The following is a 27,307-nucleotide window of genomic DNA, read 5'->3' on the forward strand; positions in this document are numbered from 1 at the left end:
ATCTCAAATATGTACATTTAATATAAGCCCAAGTTTAGAATTGGCAAAAGCATGATTCATCCACATACCTTACTTAATAAATAAAGACTAGATGGATATTGTCAAGTGTACTGAATATTATAATTCTATTAATATATGAAATATCAAGTTCATTATGAACCTAGCTGAATTCAGTTATTTCACTTAGCATGTTTAGGTTAACATTAATCTTAAAGAGAAAGAAGAAAATTCACAAAGGCACTCATAAAACTTTTAAAAAGGCCATGTTTTCTCACAAGTTAACTTTTTTTACCTTGAATACACTTCAAAAATTAACACACCAAAATGTCGGCTTCATTGAAGGCAGCTTCCCTAGATCTGATTTACCTTAGGCCCAGTTCGAGTGGTAATTATTAGAGATGGGTAATTTAACTGGCCTGTAATTAGAATGCCAATGTGCCAGTTTTCTAAGAAAATTTCCGTTATAGATAGACATCTTCAGTTTGAATATTTTAGCCATAAAATGCTGCTGTCTATATATCTTTTTCCAGCTTGAAAAAAGGAAATATGTATGCAGGCCATCTTTAATAGCCCTGAAGGAAAACTGCCTGCACTATTTCAATACATTTATTCAGTCATTACATAAAACTGATACCCTGAGCTTACACGGTTGATGGGTCAAACTTTTCTGAGCCAAATACAAAGAGTTTGATTTCAGGGAGTGAGGAAGGCAGATTACAACACATTGTACCATCTCGTTGTTGGACTAGGGTCTAGGGTAAAGGCTATGACGGAGCGGCAGTTCTTGTGGTGTTGGTGGGAATAGGAGATCGGCAAGCAATAATTAAAGGAATGTCTGGCTTGGAAATCAGATGTGAAAAATATTTGAGTCAAATCTCAATAAATGTACTTTTTCCAAAAATACTGAATACTGTAGGGATATATTGTGAGTTCTTGAAGAAATCACAGGTGAAAGAACAATGTATACACATTGCTCAGAATGATTCCTCACAACAATGGATTTCAGACTACTTTCTTTACACATTCTCTCCGTTTCCTTTCTTTTCTCTCTCTCTTCCTCCCTGTCTCTCTCTCTCTCTGCCTGCGTGTGTGTTTTGCTCTTTCGCTTCAATTTTAAATATAGTGAAACAGGAACAGATGAAAAATGACTAGAGTCCATTCGTTCTAGAGGTGGCATCCTCTAGACTATGTGGAGTTGCCTGGTTCTCCTCTCACACAAATCTAGGTTTCAGCCTTCCGTTTGCTCCTGTGACCCTCTTATCAATATCAACATTATCATCTTCTTTAATAGATTTCCCTTTTGCACAGGTTAATTGGAGTCATATATTTTCTTTCTAACAACCAAATAGTTTGAGTGACACTAGGGTCTCTGACTGGCTGTATACATCTTTTTAATAACCTGTAAAATTAATACATTTGTTCACCTTTAGAGCATGAATAGAAATAAATATTTCCCAAGAAATCTTGCCAAATTGCTGTAGATAGAATGAGACATTACATAACATAAGAGTAGGCTGTATAAAAAAATCAACATCTCAGTTTTGTTATATTCTAAGAAAGTTGGGATCACTCAGTTTATTTGCCATGCATAATGTAACATTTGCTATTCCACTTGCTTAAGAATTTATCACTGCCCTTTAAAAACTGACCAAAACACTTTAATTTATTCAAGTTAACTTCCAATGTGAAATCCATCTTTTTAAATAAAGAGATAAAATATTTTCTAATTGAAAGAAAATTATATTATTTTAAAGTAGTTATAGAAATCAGAAAGCCAAAAAAAAACCAATCTTTAGGTGTAGAAACTAGAGCAGCTGCTCTAGACACTACTAGGGGAAAAAAAAATCTGAGCAAGATCTATAAAGACGCATTCTGAGTAAAATCTTGCATAATTATAGCCTATTTAGATGTGCTATTCTGTTTCCCTGGAGGCCATTTTGCCTGAGTATATAAAAATCCTAAAAGGACTCCTCTCTGCCTGTCTACCACCCAGGCTCTTCTGACAACCCAGAAAATGTGACAGCAGGGATTCTGCTTGCAATTCTCTGTGTGAAAGCCTTATTTTATCTAAGTTAAATCCTTTATGGTGAATGTTTCATCTCCAATAGGAGGAAAACTCCTAACGTACACTTTTTCAAGAACAATTGTATATAGTAGTGGTTAAGAGCACCTGTTTCTGGAGTCAGAACTCCACCTCTATCATGCGTTATCCGTGATTTCGTGCAAACTGTTTCACCTATTGAAGCTTCCATTTCTCATATGTAAGGCAAGAATATTAAAGGCACCTACTACATCCAGGGATTTCTGTTATGATCAGCTCAGATAATCCATGTAAAATTGTCAGCACACTGCCTAGCATTGGTATGTAGTCAATAAGCGTTTGCTACAAACTAATAGTATTCATATATCCTGTAAGAAAAACAGATTAATAGGCGTATTTTTTGTTGCCCTAAAAAGTCATATTCCTTGAAAAGACAATCCAGGAAAAATGTGTTATTCTTTCAATAATACAAATACTAAGTGTCTATGGTGTGATAGACACTGTTAGAACCAGTGAAATTTCACAGAGGAAGAATATATCATGAGAAAAATATCTAATATGATAATGTTTGCTGTATATTTTTTAAGAGAATATTTTTCACTACCATCTACTAGGATGTATGAGTTTTCAATTCTCAAGCAGGTTTTGAAGAGAGAGTAATTGAACAAGAACAGCATAAATTCCTAACTCAATATTCTCTTCTAAACCAAAGGACAGTACACATTTTAGCCGCTATAACACTACAAAGCCTTTTTGAATACAAAAGCTTCTAGTGCATGAAATGATTGATGATGATACTTCTGATGTTGTAAAGTTGTAATCTGTCTCTTGTTCAAATGGGATGCCAAGACAACTAATAAATTCTCTCACACTGGAGAGAAAGGCCTGTGGCATGTAGAGGGTCAGTTGGAAGAGAATAGATTCTTTTTCTGAGCTTGCTCAAGTACAGATCCAAATCCCTTATTCACAGAAGTGTTTTTCTTATGTTTGTAGCAATCGCATTTGTCAGCCACACTTGATGTGAATGATGGGAAGATATTATATTGTTTAGTCTATAGTCCTTGTGGTGAATATCATATTGGTGGGATTTTTTTTTGGTGAGGAAGATTGGCCCTGAGCTAGCATCTGTTGCCAATCTTTCTCTTTTTGCTTGAGGAAGATTGTCACTGTGCTAACATCTGTGCCAATCTTCCTCTATTTTGTATGTGGGATGCCAGTACAGCAGGGCTTGAAGAGCAGTGCATAGGTCCACGCCCAGGATCCAAACCCATGAACCCTGAACCGCTGACACACAGCATATGAGCTTAACCACTAAGCCACTGGGCCTGGGCCAGCCCCTCATATTGATATTTTTGATTAGAGTGCACTGCTGCACACGAAGACCCTGCCAAGAGTGTCACACAATATGCAGTGAATACACTGCATTACCTTTAAACAGTGAAAAATGCTAAACTCTGAAGATACCTCAAGGGTTCTAGATAAGCAATTGTGGACTTGTTTTAAAAAACCAGAAGCGTTATTGCCCTCTTCCAAACTTTGCTTTCTCATTTTTATCAGTCATTATGTGTGTGTTTTTAAAATATATTTCATATATAGATAGATAAACATATATAACAAATATATTTTAATAAATATATATTTTACAATGTTCTCTTATATGAAATGAGTATATAAACATACAGATAATTTTATAGTTTATGAAACACAATAATAAACCACTTGTCATAAAGTTCATACCATTTATTTTCTTTTGATTATTATAAATGTGATTGGTACATTTTTCAATTTCATTTCTATGATTTCTAGTAAAGTAGAAATATTTTTGATACTCTGATAATTTGCATTTTTGTCTTTTTTACCTAACAAACTTCTCTAATTTACCCTTTTTTAAAAAGAAAACTTTCAGTTCCACTGATTCATTCTAGCTCCTTCTATTTTAGGTCAAAGCCATTTCTCATTATTTTAAAGTTCTGTTACCTCAATATTTGTTACCATTTTAAAACAATATTGCTGAAAACAGATATTCAAACCAATTATTAGATAAAAAAGACTTTAAAAAAATTAATTGTTCCCCTAAGAATTGGAAGTTCCTGCACAAATTTTAGGTAAATAATCACCAATTGATTTTCTCTTTTATAAGGTAAGAATTGTAAACTTTAGGTATTATAGCTACGTTGATATCACTCTTGTGTAAAACTTGAAATGACAGAATTATATTTTTCCCAAAATGATTAATTAATTTCCCAGGAGTCTTTATTCAGTCTTAATTTAGAGTATTTATTTCATTAAATCACTATACTTATTAAATTAGAACAGGAAATGCTAATGGGCTTTATCTTGAGAGCCAATTTTGATCAAAACGCAACGACTGTGAATATGCAATATGATGAGAGCAATTGGAGTTCATGTTAAGACTTTGTAGCAGAGAGTGCCAGGATGGATTATCCAAGTCTTTCATTGATGAAGGATAGGAAACTAATGGCACAGGTACCTGTACTTAAGCATATTAGGTTAAGGGTTTTATTTTTGCCTAATTTTTCCTGAACCTTTGATTTGTCTCAAATCTCATGCTACCACTCCCATATTGATTGCTAAGTTTTTCCTTTTATTTTAATATCCAGTATTAAAATTATCACATTGTCTTTTCTTTTCCCCAACAGTTCATCTCAGTTCTACATTTCATGCTTTCAAATAAAACTTAGAATAATAATATGTGTTATAATACAGTATTAATAATGTATAACAGAGAATTCAATTGAAATGTCTTTAAATCTGTTAACTAGTTCATGGAAAATTGACATCCCTATAAGATTTAGTATACAAATATTTATATCATTTTGTTTCTCAGGAAATGTTCATATGTGCTCTACACATGATATTAATTTTATTTCATATATTATTGTTATAATGAATAAGATGTTTTTTATCTTTTTAACAAATTAATATAGAGAAGTTATAATTTTTTTCCTACCTATGCATATGGAAAAACTATACAACTTTTTGGTTTGTTTTGTATCTACTGAATTTACTGAATGTTTTATATTTCATTGAATATATTTGTTTTACAAGGTAAATAATCATATTTCCTGTGAAATGCCATTTTGTCACCTTCTGTCCTATAGTTGCTTTTATGTTTTACTTCATATTTCTGAATAATAAGGCTAAAATGTCCCTAATGATTTTTGTTAAAATAGTAACAATAATACTTGATATGTTTATTTTCCTCCTGATTTAATTCGGGTAGATTGAAATGATTTATGGCCAAAAATACTAAGTTTAAGGAGGTAATTTATCCTACTAAGAAATTTAGTAGTGACCGTTTCGTAGACTGTATCAAAAGATGGGAAGGATTATACAACATGATGCTGTGTCTTTCTTTCCCCCTTAGCTTAGCAGCTTAGTACTGCTGTTTATATGTACCCACTACCGTTTACACATACAAACACATAGTAGTCAAGGTGCACATACAGTCACCTCCCTTAGTGACAGGGATGTGTTCTGAGAAATGCATCGTCAGGCAACTTTGTTGTTGTGTAAACATTATAGAATATATTTACACAAACCTAGATGGTATAGAGTTCTACACACCTAGGCTACATGGTACTGATCTTATGGGACCACTGTCATATATGTGGTCTGTCATTGACCAAAACATATTTATGACTGTATATAGTATGATGCCAATATTATATATGTATATAATATGCTGTTATGTTAACTGCCTCTTTCTCCCATAGTCTGAAAAACTAGAAAAGTTTGTGTGTTTTATCTCTCTTCAGAGGTATGGACACTCTGGAATTCAATGCTCTTAGTGGTATGGTGGCCTCAACTCTCTGGTGGGTTCAAATAAGTTATGACTTTGTAGATTATTTGCATTTGTTCTCCTTGTTAGAATAGACACAATATGGTGGGTTTCTGCATCTGAAGCAGAACTCTACATACTAATGATGTATCATTTTTCATTACAATTTATTGCAAAAGGTTCTCTAATTTTCATTAGTATTTTTTTTAATGCATGGTCAAGCTGTTAAAGAAATTGCTGCTTAATTCCAAAATTTATAGGGATTTCCAAATTATATTTGGCTTTGTTGTTGTTGTTTTCGGCTTAATTCCACCATGTATTTCAGTGCTTTCATATTTTTTGAGACTAGTTTGTGTATCAGTATACTGTTAAACTTTGTAATTATTTTGTGTGCTTATATAATCATTCTCTTTGTATGTGTGCATACATATGTGCACATATATATATATGTACAATTACATACATAGAGAGGAGAGAAATTGGGAGGGATTGTCATTATAATCTAACAATTAGGTAAAATATGTGGATGATGACTATGTTACTTACATGGCTTTTGCTTTCTAGACAACAATGTCTAGATGTTATGTCATTTAATGAATTAAACAACCAAAATTTTTAAAATGCATGGGTATACTTATACATTGAGTAAAACAATGCCCTGGTTATTATTTGTAAGAGCTCTGACAAAAGTTAAAAAAACTGAGAACAGAATTCGTTTCTACTTGGAACACATAAATTAAAAAGTAGTACAATATGGATTAGTCCTTGAAACCAGCTGTGCTTCTTAGTTTCCTGCGGTTCAACTAAGAGACAAGAAATCTTCTTTTTCTTAAGCTAATTCAAGTTGAGTTTATGCAATTTGCAACCAAAACTCTTCTTGGCCAAGTGGCTATACAACATGTGAAAACCCCTTTGCAATTAAGGTAACCATATAATTTGTCATTCAAGCTAGGACACTTGTGAGAATAAAAGGAAATGCTATTGGTAATTTGTACTTGGAAATAGGCATTAACATAAGCTTTTCATGGAAAACTGGAATGTATGTCCAATCTAGTTGTAATCAACTTACAATCAGTTCTAATAGTGGCAATGACATATTTTGCTACCAGCTCTAATATTATCACTGCTGTACTAAAGAAACACAAGTATGTACAAGTAGAAGTTGGATAACATAATAGATCTTAATTCAAATGAACTCACAAATGAGACATTTATATTTTTTGCTTCCTATTTTCTCTTCTTCCATCTTTAAAATTCATGTCAGCATTCTTCCTAGTGAGCTTTCTTGATTCCCAAAATTCAGGACCACAACTTTCGAGGCACACCATTGATCAAGTAGATCCTTGCTTTGTATGGTGGTACAATAGGAACCCCATAAGATTTCTTCCAATTCTGAAAATCCTGTTAAAAAAATTTTATTGAGATGGTTAACAATCATTCTGATATTACACAAATAAAAACTAAACAATAGGATCAACAATGTGCAAATTATATGCATAATCAAGTAAAATGTGACAATATGTCTTTAAATATGATATATCATAATAACCGAATCTCTCATGGTCTAGTGGTTAAGATTCGGTGCTCTCATGGCAGACACCACGGTTCATTTCCAGCCAGGGAACCATACCACCCATACGTCCTTTGTCACACTGTGGTAACAGTGATGCTGAAAGCTATGCCACTGGTATTTCAAATACCAGCAATGTCACCCGTGTTAAACAGGTTTCAGCAGAGCTTCCAGACTTAGACAGACTAGGAAGAAGGACCTGGCCACCCATTTTTGGCCATGAAAATCCTATGACTAGCAGGGCAGCATTATCTGATAGAGTGCCACAAGGTAAGATGATGGCGCAAAAAGACCAGGCAGGGTTCTGCTCCTGCACAGTGTTGCTAGGAGTCAGAATCAACTCCACAGCACTAACAACATAAAAAACAACTGAATAATTGAAAGTTTATTATGTTCCAGGTGGCTTTTTAAGTACTTTATGTATAATTCATTTAGTCTCATGATCACCATATTTTAAAACTCCAGGAAACATTCATTTACATAGATACATGTGAATGGGTCCTTTAAGGTTGTGCAGTTCTGTGGTCTTATTTAATCTTCCTAAAATCCCTATAAATTGATACTCCTATTGTTCTCACTTTATGAATTACTGCGATGAGGATAATTTAAGTAATTGTTCCAAGTATTTCAGCTAGTAAGTAGGGGAGCTGTTTCAAAACTTACGCGATACCCACATTCATTCATCCAACAATATTTTCTGAGCCCCTCCTCTAGTCAAGGCACTGTACTAGGCACTGAGAATATGATTAAGATTGATTGTTAGAATGGGACCTCTCTCTCTCTCTGTATCATACTGGAAATATAAACACACACATTGCTGTATAATTAGTTAGATAACATAAACACACACATCTCTATATGTATGAAAGATAAATAGTTGATAGATGGATATTTACATGCTAATACATTTAACTGAAATTGTGATATATGATTGATTCAAGAGGAAAGAAGGAAAAAAAAGAAGGAAATTATCCAATTAGGATGGGTGTAGTGGGGAGGTTTACATTCTTTGTCTTCTGAAGGTTGAGAAGGAATTATATAGATTAAAGGTGTTTGTGAGCGATTGTGTGTTTGGGGATAGAAGAAGCAGTGGGACGGGGCAGATAATAACAGAATTGCCAGTGCAGCTGGAGCACAGCATGAAGCTAAAGATGAAGCTAGCAATATGTGCAGAGACCAAATTCAAATCGAAATTACTCTTTTTTTTTGTTGTTGTTACTTATAGCTTCCCATCAAACACAGACTGCCTTTCTAGTTACTACTTCATTAGTGGTGAGAACCAATGGATAAAAGTGCCGGTGTGATGCTAAACATGAGTAAATCCATTTAGATGGGAAAGAGCCTGTGAAAATCTTTGTTGCTCACCTAAACGCTACAACAAATTTAGAGCTCAGGATTTAGGGATACTATATCAACCACTTTAGTTTGTCTTTTTCCAGGAAAGCATTTCTTTGCTCCAAGGAACAATTTGTTCTTGGTATACAGAAGGGATATTTTTTAGGATGTTTAATAGCCTCATGTAAATACATTCACCAACATTGTATTTGATTATAATTCAAAATATGAATATATGATATTTAAGGATTTTACATATGAAGATTATAGAATTTAAACCTACATGAGCAGTAATCCATGTCTTTCTTTTCTTTTCTTTTTTACTCTGACACATCTGCTTTAATGTAAAATATTAAACATTACTTAGAGAAGAAAATTATGCCCTGGGAAACTATCACTGTAATTGAGGGGGGCAAAAATAATGCATGTAATTTGTTTGGTTTTAGTTTGTGTTTAAGGATTTTGTAATGGCTTTATCACAATGTAAAGTGAAATCCTAAATCATTTATTTAGTAAGAAGAAATGGCACACAAATTGTTATTTGACATAAATGAAATATAATGCTAAAAAATCCATGACTTTGAACCTGTAATTTGAACAAATCAATTACATCTAAGAAATGAATAGTTCAAGAAACAACTGCTAAATATTTCCACTATGTGTTGCCATAGCCAAAATTATTCTAATTTACATGATGTTTTTTCTATAAAAACATGAGAAAATAAGACTTTTCTATTCTTTATAATAATTGCAAGACTGCCTTAGAAATGTTTGATAGAGAGTTATATGAAAACTCTGGTAAATGGCATTGTCCTTCTTCTCCTCAAAAAAATCATTACATAATCAGGATTTTATATCAGATCCAAAATGCAATAATCGTCTGAAACAATATGCTTCATTATCATCGGTGTTTGAAAATCTTCCTATCAAATCCATAAAGGTTTTCTTCAGCCTCTTAATTATGTATTACTAACCTTCATGTGATTCCGTGTCTGAGCCTGCTAGCCCCAACACACACCAACTGCAGTTCATTTTTAAAAACATTCAATGACTTGGCTCATTTTTCTTTTCTAATACAAATTAGAAACAGATTATTGGCAATTTCCACTTATTACACTTTGTCAAATCCCTCTTTCACTATAATTTGTTAAATTTTCATTCAAATGCAGACAGAGCAGGCCTGAATAAAATATAACAATAGTTATTTTTCAGGAAGATTATGGAAAAATTGTAGTTGAAAGAAATGCAGTGCCACGATAGCCTAAATTATTGTGTAGAAATACCACTTTAGGTAGTTTATTAAATACCAATTTAGAAAAAATTCAAAGTGTGTGATTTATAACTAAAACTCATAATATTTTTCAATGTTTTCAATAATTTATTCAATATTTTTCAATATATTTATTTTGGAGAGCTATAAATACCCAGAAGCTTTCAATATTAGTTTTTATCATTCCTATGTGGAATGCATGTTGATACTTTTTTCCTATCTTCACCTGTTTCACTTTATTAAATACTACATATGACAAATCAATTTCATGAGTGTCTATAGCAGTTATATCTAGTACCAAAAGTATATTAGGCCCTGGATAAATATAAGTGGAATTGAGTTCAATTGAATTCAGTCATGGGTATCATAACATTGCTTCATTTCCCAGAGCACAAAATGTGAATAGTGGGGCCTGCCCCATGGCCTGGTGATTAAGTTTGGTTTAAGGTTCAGTTTCCAGGTGCAGACCTATACCAATCAGTGGCAGCCATGTTGTGGCAGTGACCCACATAAAATAGAGGAAGATTGGCACAGATCTTAGCGCAGGGGCATTTTCCTCAAGCAAAAAGAGGAAGATTGGCAACAGATGTTAGCTCAGGGCAAATCTTCCTCAGGAAAAAAAATGTAAATAGTATTTTGCTTCTCAACCCTTTATTTGTTTATCCATTCATTCATCTATTAGCCCCAGATATATTTATTGAATATCTATCATGTAGAGAGAAATCAGACAGAAATTCAGAGATTTGTGAAAATGCACAAGATAATGTCATTGCTCAAAATGAGTTAATAACTTCAAAAGAGGGGAAAAAATAACATGAGGTATGAAAAAATGGTAAAAAGGAAATAAGCTTGAAATATTTATTTTCTACAAGTATATGGGCCTTTGAGGATTATGGTTGAAATAATTCCAATTGAAGTGAGAAAATTTACTTAAATCTGTTGTCATAAAAAGTCACAGTTGAAAAATGGTAGGTATTAGAGATATTCAACATTCAACAAATAATTACTGATCACCTAATAAAAAGCTTATAATCTCTATCTTATCAATTCACTTGACTAATTCCATTTAAACAGCCAAATATTGTTTAGAGATTCTATTTACTCTACCGTTAACCAAGAAACTTCTTTTCTTCCCTTTAAATAAATACTCTCGGTTTAGGTTAATTTGGCTTCCTATTTATTGAAAAGACTGGGGTAACGTTTCTGCAGTCTATGAATGACATTAATTTAATGTTTAACATTTCTATATATCTGACTCCTAAATAATAAAGATAGAATTATTAGAAAAGAAAAGATATATTTTAAATTGTCTTATTATCTTACCTAACTTATTCTCCATCCCTGCAATCAAATTCTGAATATTTTTTCTAATGAAACTAGTTCGTTACAGACTATAATATAGTACTGCAGTTTCATTAGTGTAAGAGCTTAGAAAATTCTTGGGTCATCAACACATTCAGTGAATGATATAATTGGCTTACTTCTAAAGTCATTGGCTCCGTGGATGAGTTAATCTCACATCTCAAACACCCTGTGGAAGTTCCAGGTGTACTGCATAATCAGTCTCATGTTCATTTAGCTTGTCAATTGTTTTCCTATGTTCATTCCTGTCTAATTTTGACCTATTTCCCCTTTGAAAATATTGAAGCACCTTGAAGACACATGCTTTCTGTATTCCTTCTGACTGTCCTGTTCTGATTACTTTTGACATCATGTGTACCTAGGCCAATTATGAACCTTAGCTATTCTCTCAAGATCATAGGATAGAATAAATCTGGAAGATGAGAAATTGATAGAAAGCAAAAAACTAATGGTTCATGCGACCCCAACTTAGCCAAATGTCTAGAGCATAAGTAGTCAAGAGAATGAAAAAAATGTATCTTGGTTTAGGGGACAGAAAGCTAAGGGTCAAGAACAAGAAAAAAGAGTGAAAAGACTATTGGAAATAATATTTATCGACGCTCAAATAAAGTTGAGACTCTTCCAAAAAAAACTAGTTACCCCCAATCTTTTTTTTCTCCTTCTTCTATAAATGTATCATAGCACAATTTCAACTTCTTTAGCAAATCTACAAAAGAGACTTCATTACAATATAATATAAACACTTAAAATGTCCCAGTAGTGATATGTTCTATTCTCATTTTCTATGGGTCATCAAGCCATAAAAAATTATTTAAAAAGCTGGAGTTAGATTGAACCAGTTCTACTTACGGGTTCAAACTATTCATTTTTAATAGAGAAGTTTGCCTAGGGTTAACAATGTAAAAGGATATGAACTGCTTTAAGCCTTTAAATAAGACAGATGTTACAAATTTATATTGTTTGTGGCTACAGTTTTCAAGATGTTTTTGTTTTCAACAGCCTGCAATTTAAATCCCCCTTTCAAATGCCCCATCAAAATTATGAAATCAATACAAAAATAGTAGAAAATGTGTTACATGTATACACAGGGAAGGGAAACTCAAATTTATTTTTGAAAACTGATATAAGAATTGAAACACATGGAAGTGGAATAAAGGAAAAGAAAACAAGTGTTGAGTAGTCTGTGATTTGACACAACTTAAAGAAGACCAATATCGGACAACAGAAAAGTTTTAATATGAGCAGGATTAGAAATATACATTTTGAGAAGAGGAAGAAGGGAGAGGAGAGAGAGAGCTTTCTTTAATTAAGAAAATTTTAGAATAAACATATCTAAATATATACTAGTGACAACATTTTTAAAATGTCAGTTACATCCAGAGAATATGTATATACATACATAAGGTATGATATAATCTATTACACTATGCTCCAGGGCCCTACTTTTATGTAATACACATACCAAAGTAACTGAGGCAGAGTACCCAGCTACATAATTCAGTGAAGACAAAATTGTTAAACACCAAAGCCTACCTTTCAGTTTCTCAAATTTAGGCAATTCAGAGCTAATAACAATATAGGAAAATCCAATCAACACAGAAGTGTTTGGTATACATTCTCTGTCAACAAGAAGCCACAGTCTAATGAAGGAGAGCCTCAAGGTGCAGGCAGTTACCTCCCAGCACAACAGAAAAGATTTGTCAAACCACCTTATCAAGTGTTCCTCCCGGGTAACTTAGCTCTCTCCTTTGCCTCATTGTAACCACGGTCCTGACAGCTGTCATAAGAATGTCCTTGCTTTCCTTTATATTTTACAACTATACATTTGTGTTACTAGACAATCTAGTTTAGTTTTACATCTTTTTATCTTACAGAAATGGAGTTATTCTTTGTGTACTCTTTGGTCGTTTGCTTTTCGTGTACGACATTTTGCAGTGAGATTGATTTGTGTAGTTGTATCTGTGTCTCATTCATTATCTATGTTGTGTTGCATCCCGTTGTGAGAATATGCCACATTTTATTTTCCATTCTCATATAATTGGAATGTTTCTGTTTCGAGGTTATTCAAAGTTTTGCCCTAATGAATATTCTTATATGTGTATGGGCATAAGTGAGAACAATTGTTCTTTGTCAGACACACACACACGCACACACTAATTGAGGCCTTTCAGAAGTTGCAAAGACAATATTGAAGAGAAGAACAAAATTGGAGGACTGACACTGCTTGACTCCAAGACTTACTGTGTAAAGCTGTAGTAATCAAGACAGTGTGATTATTGGAGAAAGAAGAGACAAATAGATCAATGGAACAGAATAGAGAGTCCGGAAACAGACTCCCATAAATCTAACAAAGGACAAAGGAGCAAAGGAAATACGATAGAGCAAAGATAGTCTTTTCAACAAATGGTGCTGGAAGAACCGGACAAGCAAAAAAAGGAATCTCAATGCAGACCTATATCCTTCACAAAAATTAACAAATTGGATCACAAACCTAATGTAAATTGGATAACTATGAACCTTTTAGAAGATAACATAGGAGAAAATCTAGATGTCCTTGGGTATGGTGATGACTTTTTGGATATAACAACAAAGGCACAATCCATGAAGGAATAATAACTAAGCTAGACTTCATTGGTATTAAAAGTTCTACTCTATAAAAGACACGGAGAGAATAAAAAAAACTAGTCACAGACTGAGAGAAAATATCTACAAAAGGCATAGCTAATCAAAGGCTGTTATCTGAAATATACAAAAATACTGTTAAAATCCCAAAATAAGAAAACAAACAACTGGATTAAAAGATAGTCCAAAGATCTTAAGAGACATGTCACCAAAGAAGACATACAGATGGAAAATAAGCATATAAAAAGATGCTCTACATCATATGTCATCAGAGAAATGCAGATTAAAACAATAATGAGATACTACTACATACCTCTTAGAATGGCCAAAATCCAGAACACTGACAACACCAAGTGCTGATGAGGATGTGGAGCAACCAGAACTCTGATTAATTTACAGTGGGAATGCAAAATGGAATAACTACTTTGGAAGACATTTTGGTGGTTTCTTACAAAATTAAACATACCCTTGTTATACAATACACCTATCTTGCTCCTTGGTACTTTCCCCAAGGAGTTGAAAACTTTTGTCCCTACAAAAACCTGCACACTGATGTCTATAGCAGCTTTATTCATAATTGCTAACACTTGGAAGCAATCAAGATGGGTGAATGCATAAATAAATTGTGGTACATCAAGACAGTGGCATGTTATTCAGCACTAAATTGAAATGAGCTGTCAAACCTTGAAAAGGCATGGAGGAACCTTGAATGCATATTACTAAGTGAAAGAAGCCAATCTGAAAACACTACATACTGTACAATTCCAACTATACAACATTCTAGAAAAGGCAAAACGATTAAGAAAGTAAAAATATAAGTGGTTTCCAGGAGTTTTGGGGGAAGGAGAAATGAATTGACAGAGTACAGAGGATTTTTAGGGCAGTGAAACTATTCTGTATGATACTATAATGGTGGATACACATCATTATGCATTTTTCCAAACCCATAGAATGTACAACACTTAGAGTGAACCCTATCATAAACTCTGGCCTTTGAGTGATAATTATGTGTTAATGTAGGTTCATCTTTCCTAACAAATATGCCACTCTGGTGGGGATATTGATGGAGCGGGAGGTTATACATGTGTAGGGGTATATGGGAAATTTCTGTACCTTCTGCTTGCTAGATTGCTGTGATCCTAAAATTGCTCTAAAAAATAAATTCTATTAAAATGACATTGTAAAGAATCCATGCCATTTCCATTTTTTAAGGGTACCAGCATACAGAAAACAAATACCGAAGAAAGATTTTAAAAATTGGGAGACCCTCGGTTGAGAGATGATGTTCCTTCCCCTTAAATCTCAGTGGAGTGCATAATGTTTTGATCAAAAGAATGTGGTGAAAGATAAGGCGATAGAACGTGATCTGAATCCCACTTGGCTTTTTCTCAGAACATATGCTTGGAAACCCTGAGCCTAAATGTGAGAATTCTGGCCATCCTATCCAAGCTGGCTAGATCACAAGGAGAGAAAGAGATTCCTGAAGGTTCCAGCTTTGAGCTGTTCATGTATTCCCATCCCAATTACCAGATATGTAAATGTAGAAACATTTGAGATAACCCAAGCCCCAGACATTATTGTACTACAACTTCGTGATCAACTTTGACCCAGAACAGCCCAGCTGAACCGCTCTAATTCTTGGTCCACAGATATGTGAAACTATAATTACTGTTTTAAGTCACTTAATTTTGGGGTGACATGAAGCAAAAGTAGTAACTGATAGAGAAATATCTTATTAGTTTGAAATTATTCTTGCTATCTTTATTTTTAATACTCACTTTGGATATAACATACATTTATCTAAGTTTAAAATTATTTTCACTCTTCCTTCAAAAAAATCTTAGAGCAATTTTATTCAATTTACCCATCTCCTGCATACACAGAACACATATACCCCTATATATTTGTAATTTTAAGAATGCAAAAAATAATCATAATTGTTTTTAAATGCCAATGTTTTTGGTCGTAACTCATACATTTACTGTTTATGGGGGGAAAATATTAAAATTAGCTTCTAATATTTCCCATGCTATATTCTCTGCCTCTGTCTTTTTCTGTCCCTGTACCTCTTAATCTTCTAAACCCCCAAAACTTGTTGATTAAAATATAGCTCTCTCCTCCACATCTCCATCTTTTTTTTCCTCTTGGTTGAGCTCCGTATCATTTTTTATAACTTTTATGTCAATTGATTAATTTGCTCTCAACTATGTCTAAACCATTGGTAAAAAAATGATTATATTTCTACATTTTTTTCTTTTTTTTGAGGAAGATTAGCCCTGAGTTAACTAATGCCAATCTTCCTCTTATTTCTACATTTTATGTTACAGTTTTTTAAGCTCTATTTGATTCTAAAACTGTTAAAATATATAATTTGAAATTTCAGTCAAATTTTTGTTCTAAATATAGCGATCCACATTTTACTAATGTAAATGATCAGAAATCAAGATTTTTACATATTTTGTATATTTCAAAAGGTATAAAAATTCTGATTTAATAAAAGACAGCATGGATTTGGATTTTACCATGTAACAGATGCTATATTGGGCAGTGGGATAATAAGTATAAATATTATGCAATTGCTCTCAAATAGTTTGCTGTAATGTGAAAAAAAGGCAAAATGAAACAGATTTATTCATTTCTAATGATAAGTTTCATGGCCTCCAAACTGATTTTGATAAGTACTAAGTTTGCAAATCAGTATTACCTCTAAAATATATAGTAAATTCTTCAACAGCTTGATTCACATATAGACTAGTTTTGCCAATAATTTTTAATAATACAAGTTTCAGGATAAATATTCTTAATTAAAAATATGTTTGGTTAAATAAATTATAATGCATATTTTGGAGCATATATTTAGGTCCCATGGGTTTTCTTGGTCACTCTTGTGAATTACTTGTATATGATATATTCGAGGGAAATGTCAGGTGGATTTCTCTTCATGGTCAAGTTTGTTTCATTGTCCAAGTACTGGATGAAACATAGAATTAATGCTAAGTTAAACTATATCTATATGTAATTGAAATAAGAGAACCGTTAAATGAGAGACTAGTGCTGAGAAGACAGAGGGAAAAGTTGTTGCTGTTGCTCAGGATAGCTGAGGGGACAGTTACAGCTCTTAGACGCTCGCCTGTCACTTCCCCATCCCCCAGATGTCAAGGGAGTGTCTGATAATACACCCCAGATGAGCTGCTCACCTATCTACTCTGACTCTCTTCACCCAAGTGGAACAGATATTTCTTAATTAGAGGTATAACTTTAAAGTCAAGATCCTTCTCCCTTTGATGTGTGATAATATAAAATCATATCATATCATATCATATCATAGAAACATTGCTATATTTCACATACTTCCTATAGAAAGCCTTCTGTTTAAAACATTCTTAGAAAAGGAAAACTTTCAGGGAATTCACCAAATTTTGAAAAATGGAATGGAATACTGAGGGAAATAGATTGTGTCAAAGTAAAATGAATCGAAGGACAACCATTAAAGGCAGTGAACCAGAGGGAAGAGAAGGCTGAAATTAAATTTATGTTTAGAATGTGTTCCAAATGGCCATGTTTAAAAATTTTAATGAAATATTATAAAATACTCCCATAATCCGCTAAAAATTCAGAGGTATCTAAAACATCATGATCTCATTTAAAATAATTGCTACTCCCAATATTTCCCTTGTGGTCCACAATCTAAGTTTTGATTTTGCAAGCATAATTTTATTAAGCTGATAAACACAGCCTCAGATTCCCTAATTTTATATTAGCCAGTGGACAATTAATTCTCTTATATGTATTTCTTCTTCCAGTGAGATTTTTCTTTACCCTCATCAGAGATAGTCAGCACATATTCACGCAACCTAAAGTGTAATATATTTCGCTTTAGGACTGCCAAGATGACACATATTTTTCGGTAGAACAGAGTTAGAGAAAATTAAATCTCTCTTAATAGAGATCATTGTACAGACTGGTCATGAGGTATCATCAAATGCTATCGACCTATCTATTTTCTGAATCATAATGTCCCTGGGTTTTAGTAATCAACTATATACTAACTTGAAAAATAATAACTTTTTTTAAGCATTTAAATAAACATAGTTTTAAAGTGATATTTTCAGGAATGATGAAGAAACAGTGAAACTGTCATGTTGATAGTATTAGGATTAAGCAGTAGAAAACTTTATAAAGCAATATGATGACATGTATCCATAAAAAATAAAAATATTTGTACTCATTTCTAGTTATATTTTATTGGATAGCAGTGAAAATATATACAAAATATGTTTGTCAGATTTTTAGGAGATACACATATCCCCTTGGATATATATAATATAGTATGCTAAAATATGAATATATATATTTGACTCTAACAAAATTCTTAAAAGCTCATATTTACTTTTTTTTAAGGAAGTTTAGCCCTGAGCTAACATCTGCTGCCAATCCTCCTCTTTTCGGGGAGGAAAATGGGCCCTGAACTAACATCCATGCCCACCTTCCTCTACTTTATACGTGGGACACCTACCACAGCATGGCTTGCCAAGTGGTGCCATGTCCACACTCAGGATCCGAACTGGCAAAAACCAGGCCACCAAAGCAGAACTTGCGAACTAAACTGCTGTGCCACTGGGCCGGCCCCTTAAAAGTCTATATTTTGAGAGAGTAAAATATATATAGAATATATATTCTTTTAAAAATTGTTACAATATATTTGCTTAATTTTAAGTACAAATAATCTGCAGATATACTGTTATGTTAGGTAAGAAAGCAGAAGTTTTCATAAATATGCATTGATATATGGACTCAGATTGGAATTCATGGCCATAATATGTGTCAACGTGTTAGAATTTTTATAACATTTTCCTTCTTATTTCCAAATATTCTAAAAGTAATAAAAACAACTAAAGAATTGAATTTTTCACTATTGTAGATATCCCAAATATTTTAAAACAAATAAAATTTGAGTGATAAAAATAGAGATGCTTTTTCCTGTATTGGTTTACTAGGGCTCTAACAAGGTACCACAAAATTGGTGGTTTAAAGGCACAGAAATTTATTTTCTCACAGTTCTGGAGGTTGGAAGTCCAAAGTTAAGGTGTCAGCAGGATTGGTTTCTTCTAAAAGCTGTGAGGGAAAGATCTGTTCCAAGCCTTTCTCCTTGGCTTATAGATAGGATGTTTTATCTCCATATCATCTACCCCCTATGCATGCCTATGTCTGTGTCCAAATTTCCTTTATCATAAGGACATCATATTGGTTTATGGTCCCACTCTAATGACTGCATTTCGATTACAGTTAAAATGACCCGATTTTCAAACAATGTCACATTCTAAGGTCTTGAAGTTTAGGACTTCGATATATGAACTTGTGGGGAGACACTATTCAACCCATAGCACTTTGCCCTCTTGCCCCCATATGTTCATGTCTTTCTAACATGCAAAATACATTCACCCCGTCTCAACAGCCCCAAAAGTCTTAATCCATTCTAGATCAACTCTAAATGCAAGATCTCATCTAAATATCATACAAATCAGGAGTGGGTTAGACTCAAGATATTATTCATCCTGAGGCTAAATTCCACTCCAGTTGTGAATCTGTGAAACCAAACAAGTTATCTGCTTTGAAAATACAATTGTGGGACAGGTATAAGATAGACATTCTAATTCCAAAAGGGAGAAATCGGAGGAAAGAAAGATGTCATGGGCCCTAGGTAAGTCTAAAATCTAGAAGGGAAATTCTATTAGATTTTAAGGCTTGAAACTAATCCCTTTTGGCTTGAATCTTTGTTCTCCAGGTCCATCAGGGTCCCTCAGCCCTGGGCAGTGGCCTGATTCACTCAAACTTAGAGGGAGATGACCCTGTCTTCCAGGCTTGTACTCTCTGGGCCTTTAGTGGCAGTTGGCAGTGGTAACCTCTTCCCATTCTGATTTCTGAACCATCTTTGGGGTCATTCTTCCCTTTTTTTAAGGATAAATTTTCATGCCTGAATAGCTCCATCAGCCCATTTTTTGTCTATAGAATGCCAGAAATCCAATGGCCTTCCTTCATTTTGTCCCGCTTTAGTCCCCTTCAGTTCAAGCTGGCAGCATTTATGCTGAGGTGGTTGATTGGATCCACAAGCCACATACCAAATTTCCTTAGCAAACTATTGTCCAGCCACACCTTTCGCATTCTGCCCAAAACATACTATCTCACTTTTTGCAATATGGATAGGCTGAAAATTTCCAAAGCTTCAAGTTATACATACTTTTTGCTTAACAATTTCTTCTTTTAACTGAAATCATTATAATTACAGAAGCTATTGTATTCATGTATTAATGAATTCTCAAGTATGAACAACAATGTGGCCAAATTGTTTTGTGGCATTCAAGATGACAGTGCTGTTTGTTAAAATGATATTCTGAGCATGCAATTGACTTGCTTTCTGGCTAGAAATATAAAGTTTATTTTTTAAAAAATGTGCATTATGTAAATATATTTTATCTTACCTTCTACAACTACTAGGTTCAACTATACTTTTGATTTCATATCTCTAATAGAGTTCTGGCCATCCACTTCACTATTATAGCTTGGGAGTATTTTTGGAAACATGTTGCAGCATATCTCTCTATCTGTCGTCTATCTATCTACCTATCAATCATCTATCTAGCCATCTATGTATCTATCAATAGTGTATCTCTAGTTACTTTTGGTAGTTTGGATTCTAAGTACAGCATGGCGTAGAGTCAAATTAAATTACTGTGGTTTGGAGCTGACTTGTCTTTAGCAAACAAAACTTTTAGGATATAAACTACCACTATTATATTCTTTACCAAACAGGACTGAAATTAGTTATTTATCATATTTATAAAAATCACATAAAGTTCAATATTTTTACAATTGCTTTACAGGGTTTCAGAAAAATTAAAAGAGTAAAATCTGTATTGTTTATTATTTGATATTAAGATGACTATGCAAGAAATGATAATGCATAGGAATTCTTTTGGAAGACTTAGTTATATGCTGGTTTACATTGACTTGTTCTTTTAGTGCATTACATTAGAGCTATATTCCCATCCAATGCAGCCTGAGGATTGAAAAAAATCCCTAGATGCCAGCTTCTTGATTACAAGGAAGCAATTAGTAGTAGAATCTAAATTTGTGTTCCTTAGATGGAGAAATCAAAACCTCATGGGAGTAATTCACTGAGCTGTATTTGTAACAGAGGCATACCCAGAAGAGCAACAGCATGCTGGGGGAAAAAAATGTAATACTATAAGTCTGTTTAGATATATTTATTTAACTTCATCACTTAATCTTATTTTTCTGTTATAGTCTAATATAACATATTAGAACAATTAATATTGAGTTCCAGTCTACACCATAGGACAGATTATTCGATTATATACACTCCACAATTTTTAAGGATTTTCTGTCTCTATGTGAAATATCCTTTTTTATGTTTATTTTCAAAAGAGTAGATTAAGAATTTCTACAAAACAGAAGAGAATGTCTGCAAAAGGGAAAAAAGGAATAAAAGAAGAAAGAGAAGAAGGACAGAGGGGGGAATGGAGGGAGGGAGGAAGGAAGGAAGAAAGGAAGGAAGGAAAGAAAAAGAAAGAGAAAGAATCTATAAATCAACCCTCTGCTCATTAAAGGGTAGGCTCTTGCTCACACACACTTTATTAATGGCATATTAAGGATTTAACTCATGAGAATTTTTAAAAATGAAAAATTTTACAAGATTGGTGGAGTGTATTATACCTCACTAGCTATATCACATATATTATATGTAAATAATGACAAATTCATCATGGAAGATGGTCATATCTATCCTGACTATTTCAAAGATCTTTTTGTAAGAACCAATTTAAATAATAAATGTCAAACTGGTTAGTTCAACATAATTTATTTTTCATAAGCAGAGGAGACATTTTATCGATGTACTCATCAGTAAGTTGCCTCATTTAAAAACATAAATAAACATCCTCTAAGATTATATTATCAGGACCATTTTGGAGGTTAGTAAACAAAGATTGTTTATCTAATTATTTAGTTAAACAAAGATTGTTTATCTAATTATTCAGTCAATAAGGGACACAATGGGATTAAGCAATTTGCACACAAAGGGTAAGGCTGAGAGCTTGCACTGATACACCTCTGTACAGGGTCTCATCAATAACTGTCTAAAATATTGCTCTCAATTTGATGTCCTTCCTTCTGGACCACTTGTTCACAAGTCAAACACTGTGATCTGGATTTGCCAATCACTCCTCTGTAACTATTTGCATCAAAATCATTTAGCTGCTCACATATTGATCACCCAACTGACAAAAATTATTTTTTCAATTTTTAAGTTACTTGATCTCATTCTTGAACTTTAACACTATTGACCACTCCCTCTTTATTAAGGAAAAAAAGCACACCTTTTTTGATGTTACTGTAATGCTTCTCTTGGTTCCCAGTATGAAGTTTCAGCTAAGTCTCCTTTGTGGACTACATTCTTTAATGTGAAATGCTTAAGTGTTTAGCATTCCCTACTGTTCTCTGTTCAGTCCTGCACTTCTAGCTGTGTAATATTCCAAGCAAGGCCACAACTAATAATTTATAACTCCTAATTCTTTATGGTCAGTGTAGAGTATCTCACTGGGACACATACACATGTATCTGACTTTCCTCTATATAGATCCACTTTGCGGCCAACAGGAGACTCAATTTTATACCCAAAACTGAATTTAATAATTTGTCCTCATAATTCTAAAGCCTCCTCTGACATGATTGGATTGTATTGTCATCCACATAATCTCAACCCACAGACCACCAATATGTCAGATCATTCATATGACAGCTGAGATGATATTATCACATGCATAGTTACTGTAGCAGATATTTATCCTCCAGAAATCTTAAAACATCCTTATAATAGTTGTATAACTCTCAATTAATAACTGTTATAATATTCATTTATATATTTGCTATTATATACAACGTATAAAAAACTCAAATAAACTCAAATTTAGTGGACTACAAAAGAGAAAGTAAAACCTGGCTTTTAGTATTCTATTTGCAAGTAGGAATGCATAGACTATAAATTTATTTAAGTAAAACAATTTTATAGCATAGAATTTAGTAGTAATAGGTGAAAATCCATTCACATTATTTTGGCCTTTGTAAAAATTTTTACCTTCTCACCTAAAACATAGTGAATTAAGAAATATGTCAAGTTGGCTTAATGGTTAGGGCAGTCAATTTTTTGCAGATGTGAATACTGCTGAAAAAATGATGCTTTTTCTATCCCTGAAAAGTTATATTTTTTGACAAGCTTGACATTTCTTATTGTGGGCTTTGCATTTCTTCAGACAGTATCAAATACTCAAACATTTGATATAAATCTACTTGGATATCATTAAGTGAAATTTAATACAAATGGGTAAAAAAGACAATCCTTAAAAAATAAATGCTTCTCTATGGCTTTTATCATTTGATAAAAAGACACTGTGCATATTTCAAATAAATATACACAAAGAGACAAATTTACACTATAAGTCAGTCAATCAAAGGCATGAGGGCACGTGACATAAATTGCTATTTAGCGATGGCCATGTGTAGAGATTAAATGTGTGGGTTTGTGAAAAGCTAGGTTATAGGGAGTAATGTCCCTTTCTCCTAGCTACCTCACAAATTTTCTCTTTGCCAAAGTTCCAAAAAGATAGCAAATGAGATTAAACTCATTACTATTCAGTGAATTGTTCAAGCCATGGAGCTAGCAGTCATGTTTTATATCTCAGTTTTCCTAACCGTCCCTATTTAACCCATCAACAAGTTTGATTATCTCTACTTGCAAAGTAACCACAAAGTTGCCCACTTCTCATCAGCTTCACTGTTACCTTCCTGGTTCAAGCCACCTCTCTTTCTCCCTTGGACTGTTCCAATAGCCTCAGATGGGTAACCCTGCTTCTACTTATCAATCCCCGATGTCCCTTCCCACACAGCAGCCTGTGTGGTCTTAAAAATAATCAGATACTTTCACTCCCCACTCATGGCTTCTACCAGGACCACCATGAGCATTGGTGGGGTCCATGGCAAGATTATAAATGGTAGCAAATATGTCATGTATTGAAATTGTCTGAATATTTTAAAGTGATATGTAATGTTAATAAAATGTTAAATTATGTTGTCTCCCTACCTTGGCAATACGTCATCATAAAAGTCTGAATTTGGAACTTGTGGATTCCTCAGAATGCTGTACTATAAGGAGTCTCCTTGTGCAACCTACCCCCTCCTCAGGAACCAAAACCCTGACCCATATCCTGTCCCATTTCTCCCCTCTGCTGTTACATTTTCTCAGATCTCAAGGTACATCTCATGCATGAATTTGGACGTTCCAACTCCTATGTCCAAGCTTTGTCCATACCCCTTGAAAATAGCTACCCTTTGGCCACTTGGACTGGAGTGAGCACACTATCTGTGTGGTGCAACTTCTGGAGAATGGACCTGAGTAGGCCTTTGAAGCTGGCTTAGGGCTACATGGACAGAAAATTCTGGAGTCTCTGGTACCAGAAGCATTTGGTGGGGCAGGAAGGGAAGACTGCCTGGGGGGCTCACACCTTTGATCCTATGGATTTCTCACTCTTTTGTGAGCAGCATGGGTGGGGGAGGGAGGAGAGAACTTCCTAAATAACAAGGAACAGGCAAAGGGCTTCTTTGGACTAAGAGTGACACCTAGAATAAAATCAAAACTCTTTATCATGGTCTGTAACACCATACTTGATATGACCCTTCTGTATCTCTCAAAGCTCACTTTCTATCACTCTTTTTATTGCTTACTTGTTTCTAATATCTGTGAATCAGGAGTCTGGATGTGGCTGAGCTGGGTAATTTACTTAGATCTGACAGTATTTCAGCCAGGCTTCGTTTTCATCTGGAGTTGAGAATTTGTGAGTTTGATGGTGTAAGTGGACAGCATGGCAAGGAACTGTAAGCAGCCTTTAAGATTTGAGGGTAGCTTCCGGTTGAAAGCCAGCAAGGATATTAATTCTGCCAATAACCTGAATGAGCTTGTAAGTGGATTCTTCCAAAGTTGAGCGTCCAGTTGAGAATGCAGTCTGGGCAACATCTGGATTTTAGCCTCATGAGACTCTGAGAAAAGCACCTCGCTGAGAGGTAGGTGCCCAAAGTCCTTACCTAAGGATTGTGAAATAATAAATGTGTTATTTTAAGCTGCTAGCTTTGTGCTAATTTATTACAAAGGAATAGTGAACTAATACAGACTGTTACACTGCTTTTCTCTCTTCTTTTCAGTGTACTTTCATTCCTTTCTTCATTCATTTCTTCCTTATTTCCAAAAATATTTACTAGGTATTCTTTATGTACCAGCCTGCATTTTAGGTCCTGGAGGTACTTCTAATTGGACCAGGCATTGGGAATTTTCCAACAAATTTAAGCTCAGTAATTTATTTATACTCCACCTACTTCTAGAAAGGATTTAAGAAAATTAACAATGGAAATGCTTATTCCAATGTGAGTCAAATAACTACAATGAAAATAATAAATAAGTCAAGAATATTACTGAGAAGAATTATAGTTATTAATCTAGTTAGAGATATTTACTGATAAGAAGTATTGGTTTGAAGATTCTACAGCTATATAGGTTTTCAGGTTCCCAAGACTTTGGAAAGCTGTCCCTTTATTCTTCTGCAATGATCTACTAGAATTTTAAGGTTTTAATTCTCATTGTTCCTCTTGGTTGGTACCGAATTTCAAACATTTTGATGTAAGAAATTTTCACGAGTTTGTGCCATTCTGAGCCTTAAAATATCGGGTTATTTCTTCTCAATAACGAATCAATAACCCTCTTAGTTTTATTTTAGTCAAAACAAAAGATTCCTTTCAGGAATACTCCAATTAAACTGAGCTTAAAATCCATTCAGTCTAGAGAATTCATACAAAGAGGCAGCATGGAATACTAAAAAGAGTATAAGATTCATTGTCATAAGGTTTGCATTCTGTCTTAGTATCTGTCACTTATTAGCACTGTAACTTTGGGCAAGTGTTTTAATTTATCAGAGCCTTGTTTTCTTCTATCTATAAAAGAGATTAAGTGTAACATGTCAACAAAATTGCTCCAAGTTTGTGTATAAATGCAAAATATAAGTAGTAAAATAATGAGCTATATTACCTATAAATCAAAATTTTGTTTAAAAATGCTGTTTAAATGCCTTCAAATTTGCCATCTTCTTAGAAGTAAAAGACTTAGTATAGATCTTACCCTGGCTACTTAAGAAATGTCAATAGAGATGAAATTAGGAAATGTTTGAAGTCTGCCTAATAGTACACCTCTATGAATCTAGAAAAAAGGAAGCAATCTTTGTTTTATTTAATTTGATGACCAATTACTCAGTATGGAATTCTGGACTCACAAGAAGACTGGGTCATTGAAATCGGAATAGTGAACTCTTGAGAGATAATAGGCTGAGAACTTGGGGTTTGATGAGGTTCCGAGAAAATCAGATTTGGTAATCCTCAAAGCTGCAAGCAATTTCAGTTGATTTTTCTGGCTGAAAGGCTCTAGCTGATGAGCACAAATCAATTACAGTTAACTTATTTCCCCCCACTGTTCAAAGATTAGACTTGAACAACGAGGGGCTTGTTTCTATGAACAGAGGGTGTCACAAACAATTGGGAAAGTTACTCTCTCAGTAGGGAGCACTGGCAAATTGAAATAGGACAGGAAAAAAAAAAAAAACGGGGAAAATTCTGGACACTTTCTCTCAACAAATATCCAAGCATTTCTCCGGAAGTATTTGTAGATTAAATCTCAGTAAATAAATGTCTCATTGTCCATCTTTTTCAGTATCTGTATTTCTGAATGTATTATGTGTAATAAAGTCTCTTTTTTTTAACCTGTAAGAAAATAGCTTGTCTGCCAAATTATTTCTAAAATAATATAGTCAAGTCACACTTAGGATTTTAAAAAAATAGTACTTCAGGGCATTGTATTATGTGTTTTTAGCCAAACGTCATAAAGTAAAATGTTTGGAATTTCAATCATTTATTCTTATATTCAGAGATTTTTAAAAAGGAAATATTTAGAATTATATTGAGATCTGAATTTAAGGTGCATGCATCCATATAGTAGAATGTGGGTGCAGATTTAGAGAAAGAAGGCATTCACAGTAAAAAGATTTAAGTAAACAGTATTCCCCATATTCAAAATTTGCCTGAGATGGTCATTTTACATTTCCAGATCTCAGCCGACTATCAGATAAAGATGCTGACAATTACTGTCCAAGAGGATTATAACAGTACAATGAAGTGGTGGTAGAATTAGGTCAT

General features: G+C 33.7%; 1 long non-coding RNA gene across 6 annotated transcripts in view; it reads right to left on the reverse strand.

Moving 5' to 3' along the window:
- Positions 1–3,766: 3,766 nt before the first annotated feature.
- Positions 3,767–27,307, reverse strand: part of LOC138920870 (uncharacterized) — a 280,466-nt gene continuing 256,925 nt past the window's right edge. For all 6 annotated transcript variants that reach the window (XR_011432802.1, XR_011432803.1, XR_011432804.1 and 3 more), the window contains one exon: positions 3,767–7,244. This is a non-coding gene — a long non-coding RNA (uncharacterized lncRNA). The remainder of the gene's footprint in view (positions 7,245–27,307) is intronic.

The sequence above is a fragment of the Equus caballus genome, chromosome 26 (genome assembly GCF_041296265.1).
Source record: "Equus caballus isolate H_3958 breed thoroughbred chromosome 26, TB-T2T, whole genome shotgun sequence".
NCBI classification, from domain to species: Eukaryota; Metazoa; Chordata; class Mammalia; order Perissodactyla; family Equidae; genus Equus; species Equus caballus.